Source organism: Pongo pygmaeus, chromosome 19 (genome assembly GCF_028885625.2).
Source record: "Pongo pygmaeus isolate AG05252 chromosome 19, NHGRI_mPonPyg2-v2.0_pri, whole genome shotgun sequence".
In the NCBI taxonomy this organism is placed as follows: Eukaryota; Metazoa; Chordata; class Mammalia; order Primates; family Hominidae; genus Pongo; species Pongo pygmaeus.
In genome coordinates, this window is record NC_072392.2 from 22,245,645 (window position 1) to 22,251,600 (window position 5,956).

A 5,956-nucleotide genomic window follows, 5' to 3' on the forward strand; every position below is an offset into this window, starting at 1 on the left:
CACGACCCTCCTTGGATACCAAAATCCATAAATACTCAAGTCCCCTATATAAATGGTGCAATATTTGCATATAATCTGCACATATCCTCCCATATGCCTTAGATCATCTCTTGATTACTTATAATACCTAATACAATGTAAATCCTATTGAGATAGTTCTTGTATTGTATTGTTCAGGAAAAAATGCAAAGAAAAAGGCTGTACATGTACAGTACAATCATCATTTTTTCTGAATATTTTTGATCTGCAGTTGGTTAAATCTACAGATGTGGAACCCATGGATATGGATGGCCAATTATATATTATTTCTTTAAAAAAGTCCAAATTGGCCTGGTGCAGTGGCTCACACCTGTAATCCCAGCACTTTGGAAGGCCAAGGCAGGCAGATCATGAGGTCAAGAGATCGAGACCATTCTGACCAACATGGTGAAACCCCATCTCTACTAAAACTATAAAAATTAGCTAGGTCTGGTGGCACACACCTGTAGTCCCAGCTACTTGGGAGGTTGAGGCAGGAGAATCACTTGAACCTGGGAGGTGGAGGTTGCAGTGACCCGAGTTCGCCCCACTGCACTCCAGCCTGGTGACAGAGTGAGACACTGTCTCAAAAAAAAAAAAAAAAAGATATAAAAGAGAAAGTAACAGCATTTAAATGCTGCATATTGATTTTTAAATCCTGTTTTCTTGTTTACCTTAAAGTTCTTCCAGAGGTGAAGGAGTTCCTTAGTGTCCTGGGTTGAATATAAAATAACTTAAACTGGCACCACCAATGGTGGTACTTTGCCATCAGATGGTAATTTGGAAAGCAAATGATCTCCAGTACAGCCAACCTGAGGCTTTACAAAAAGGAAGTCAATGGAGATACAGAGATAGCAGCATTCTATTTGGGACAGTTGCTTTAAAAGCTCTTTTCACAGAAACTGCACATAAAAGAAAAAAGTCACAAATATAGATTAAATATAATAATCTATACCTAGCATACTTTTATATTTAATCATTTAAGAAGAAATTCCTGTCACATAAAATACTCTTGGGTCCTAACAAACACTTCTGGGATCTACATTAATTGTGTCCAGACTATGTTTGAGCAATTAATACATTATTGCCAAAGTGCATTAACTTATATCATAATGGTAAAAGCAGCTTTAAATGGTCTTATTCCCACAAGAATTCATAGATGGAAAACAATTTTATTTTGTAGTTAGTTGCACAGCACTTTCAAGCAAAAATCTAGTCATTTAAAAATACTGTCAACAAAAGCAATTCTTGTCAGTACTACTGTTTAATATCAATTTTAATTACATATAGCAACAATACAAAGAACCTAAAGGTCTCCAAGTGATAAAAAACCTCAACCAAATCACAAAATAAAATGCACACTGATCCCAGATATAATTAATAATACCAGTTCTCCCAGTCATAGCTTCTATGACCCATTTTATTCATTCTCTAGATCATATGTGATTCCTAAGCTTCATGACTTAAGATGGGAGGTAAGTTACACTTTACATTATTTAATACTATCTGCAGACTGAATGAAAGTACAACTACTATAGTGTAGAAATTTATGAAATGTTTTAATGTAAAAAAGAAGCCTTCCAACTCATATACACTAGGAAGCTCTGCTCTAGGTTAAGAAATAAAAGAAAGAGGCCAGGTGCAGTGGCTCATGCCTGTAATCCCAGCACTTTGGGAGGCTGAGGCAGGAGGATCACCTGAGGTCAGGAGTTTGAGACCAGCCTGGCCAAGATGGTGAAACCCTATCTCTACTAAAAATACAAAAATTAGCTGAGCGTGGTGGCAGGTGCCTGTAATCCCATCCACTCAGGAGGCTGAGGCAGGAGAATCACTTGAACCTGGGAGGCAGAGGTTGCAGTGAGCCAAGATTGCACCATTGCACTCTAGCCTGGGTGACAGAGGGAGACTCCATCTAAAAATAAAAAAATTAAAAAAAAAAAGATAAGTATCTAAGCTAACTGATATGCTAGGTAGCTTGATTTAGCCATTCTACAATGTATGTCTGTGGCTATATATATATATACAGATTCAGCTATTCTACAATGTGTGTCTGTGTGTGTGTATATATGTATAATGTGGTACACCACAAATACACACAATTTATCATTTAAGTTTTTTAATTCCAAAGATTTTTTTGGCTAATATACAACCCAACCGCAAGTTTAAGAGCATTCTAATTAGATGTCCTTTCCAACACCTGATTTTGTCAGTCTTTCTTTTATATATTCTGGTTAGCGGGTAATGTTATTACATTTTTATTGATTTTGGTCTTCTAATTATTAAAATGCATGAGACCATTTTCATGTATGTTTATTGAAAATGTATATAATCAGGCTGGGCACGGTGGCTCATGCTTGCAATCCCAGCACTTTGGGAGGCCAAGGTGGGTGGATCACTTGAGGTCAGGAGTTTGAGACCAGCCTGGCTAACATCATGAAACCCCGTCTCTACTAAAAATACAAAAAAATTAGCCAGGCTTGCTGGTGGGAGCCTGTAATCCCAGTTACTTGGGAGGCTGAGGTGGGAGAATCACTTGAAGCCTGGAGTCGGATGTTGCAGTGAGCTGAGCACTTACTATTGCACTCCAGCCTGGGTGACAAGAGCGAAGCTTCATCTCAAAAAAAAAAAAAAAAAGTAGCTACTTGGTTGAAAGGCTGAGGCGGGAGAATGGAGCGGAGAACACACCACTGCTCCAGGCTGGGCAGAAGAGTGAAACTTCATCACAAAAAAACCAAGCCAAAACAAAACAAAACAAAAAAGAAAATGTATATAATCATATTTTCAGGGATCTGTGCAATATATATATATACTTTTTTTTGAGACAGAGTCAAGTAGCTCTGTTGCCAGGCTGGAGTGCAGTGGGGCGATCTGGGCTCACTGCAACCTCCACCTCCCAGGTTCAAGCAATTCTTTTGCCTCAGCCTCCCGAATAGCTAGGATTACAGGCATGCACTGCCATGCCCAGCTAATTTTTTTTTTTTGAGACAGAGTATCTCTCTGTCGCCCAGGCTGGAGTGCAGTGGCATGATCTAGGCTCACTGCAAGCTCCGCTTCCCAGGTTCACACCATTCTCTTGCCTCAGCCTCCCAAGTAGCTGGGACTACAGAGGCCCACCACCATGCCCAACTAAATTTTTTGTATTTTTAGTAGAGACAGGGTTTCTCCATGTTGGCCAGGATGGTATTGATCTCCTGACCTCATGATCCACCCACCTCAGCCTCCTAAAATGCTGAGATTACAGGCATGAGCCACCATGCCCAGCCAAGACTAGTCTTTAATTCCCAAGGGCAGCCACTGTGGTTTGAGCACGTGCCACAGCCTGTGCTTGGGTTGATGCCCCACATTCCCATGGTTATCCAAAAGAGGCCCTCAGACTCACAGTGGCCATTATTAATACTCTGAGGTTCAGCAGTGGTGGCACCTGAAAATCTACAAGCATCAGAAGAAAGAAGTGCTGCAGAGAGGAACCACAACCATCACAAACCTGGAAGGCTGGGTAGGCCACCCCCTGGATCCCATCGGCTGCCTCTTTCTCACTTTGACTGAGACCTGCCTCCTGAATCATGATGGCTATCTAGATATGAATGAAAGCAGACCCCCTGTGTACCAACATGTACCTGTGGCTGTAAGCTCCCCAAACAGCAGTGAGTCCTACTTGTCATTGGCCCTGGAAGCTGCCTCAGGTGCACAGGACAAGGTGTGCCATAATTAGGAGCAGCTCCTCAGCCAAATCCAAGAGCTGCAATTGGATGAAGACCCAGTGCAAACATTCCAAAAATAGTGCATCTTGCTGCTGGAAGGGGGCCCTTTCAGGGATCTGGGAGAAGTCATCCACCGAGAGAGCATTTCCATGCATATCTCTGCCGAGTATTTGTTCTCAGCTCTGCTGTCTCATGATCCAGACCCCACCTGTAAATTAGGCTTACGTGTCATAAGGTTACCTGTTTTAGAAAATTCAGGTTGTGCAGCTGAAACGTCCCTCACTCACCATATGGTGTCTCTGGTGCCCAGCCATTATCCTCCCTGGTTCAGGCTTGGACACTTGGAATCACAGCGGTGGGAACTGGCCTCCACCGTGCTGACTGCTGCCAAAGGAGACACTTTGAGGCTCTGAACAATTCTGGAAGCAATGTAGAAGCACATTCATTCTTCCCCCCTCATCTTCAAACTGGCCCAAAATGTGTTCAAGATTGCTACTCCCACTAACAGTAGTACTGACAGCACCCTGCTCAACATGGCCCTGGAACCTGGGTTACAGGTGATGAGATGACCTTATCATCCCTTAACTGGAGACACAGAGAGATGGTACAATGGTTGGTGACCTGTGCTTCAGAAATGAGTATCGCCCACCTCCATCTACTCCCACAGGAAAGGAGTTTCTATACCCTACTCTTCAGACAGGACAACAAATCCTTGGAGCACTCATATTCCTATTCCTGATGGCCTAAGAAAGGATGGGGCTGCTGGTGGGAGAAGATGGCCTCTGTTTGGCCAGCCCAAGTTCTGTCCTCACTGCTTAAACCAACCATATGCTGATGTCAGCAGCACATTGACCCTCTCATCAGAGACATGTCTAAGAGAATGAATTTTCAGCTGCCAATACTCAAGTGTGCCCTCGGGAGGTAGTGGGCCTGGTGGTTTTGTCCCTGTCCTTGTCCATGCTTGTGAGAAATCCCAGACACCTTGGAGGCCCAGGACCGTTTCTAAAGCCCAAATCCCCAGCACAAGTCTCTACCCCGAGAGGCCCCACTTCAGCTAGAACCCCTGGCAGATCGGCAACCCTAGCCTTGGGGCAAGGAAACCAGAGGCTCTACTGCTCCATCCTCCTGAGGGGCTAAGAGCACCTGCAGAAACCTTCAACCCTCTAACCTGGGGAAGGAAAGGATAGGAAGAGACCCCAAACAAGGTTTGGCCATCTGGGATGCTTCTCTTGCCTTGGTTTGCCTCAGATCATCTCAAGGTTGCTGAGGAGGAGGGAGAACTCATCTCTGCAGGCCAAGTTCAAACCCCACACAGTAATCTGGGCTAACCTGAATCAGGACCCAGATGGCCACGGCTGAGCTCAGGCTCTCCCTGACAGGTGTGCAGGCCCCAGAGAGCATCTTGCAGAGCTGGTACACATTCTTCACCCCTACTGAGGCTGCTAGTATTGTAGCTGCCACAGCCATATCCCACACCACTATCCTGTGCCTCAGTCTTGACTATCCACAGCGGAAGGAACTGGCTAGCTGTGCTTGCACACTGGCCCTGCAGTGTGCTATGAAGCATCCACAGAGCTGTGCCCTGTCAGCCCTTACACTCTGTGAGAAAGACCACATTGGCTTTGAGGCAGTCTGCCAGATTGCCACTGAGGCTGCTGCCGGTGGCACAACCCATTCACAGCTGTTCACCATTCCCTGCTACGTGGAGCTCCGTGGCTACACGCTCTGTGCCTTCAAGCTGGCCTCATTGGCCATAAGCCATCTTAACCTGGCTCATAACCAGGACACCCACCCAGCCATCAGTGATGTGCTCTGGGTTTGTGCCCTCAGCCACTCTCTGGGCAAGAATGAGCTGGCAGTTCTCATCTCCCTGGTGGTGAAGAGTGTGCACATTGCCATGGTGCTTTCAGACATCCTGTGTGCAAGGCTGCACAGTGACTGCACCTGGCCTGGCCAGCACCTGAGACCGCCGCAACTCTGGAAAGCTCATCTCCACTGACACAACTCCATGGCACCAGTTGCTGTTGCAATGCTTACTTCAACACCACACACTACACCTAACACACATTAGCCATTGCCAGTATGGACAGTTCATTGAGTTTCTAACCAAGGCTCGGGAGACCCTCCTGCTGCTCTAGGATGGCTTCCTGCAATTTACCCTGTTCATCAACAACCACAAACAGATCTACAAAGGCAAGAAAAAGCTGATGCTGCTGGTTTAAGAGCCCTTTGGCTGA

The 5,956-nt window shown here is 45.1% G+C and overlaps 1 pseudogene; it reads left to right on the forward strand.

Moving 5' to 3' along the window:
- The first annotated feature begins 3,261 nt into the window (after positions 1-3,261).
- On the forward strand, positions 3,262-5,956 carry LOC129017530 (zinc finger SWIM domain-containing protein 5-like; annotated as a pseudogene).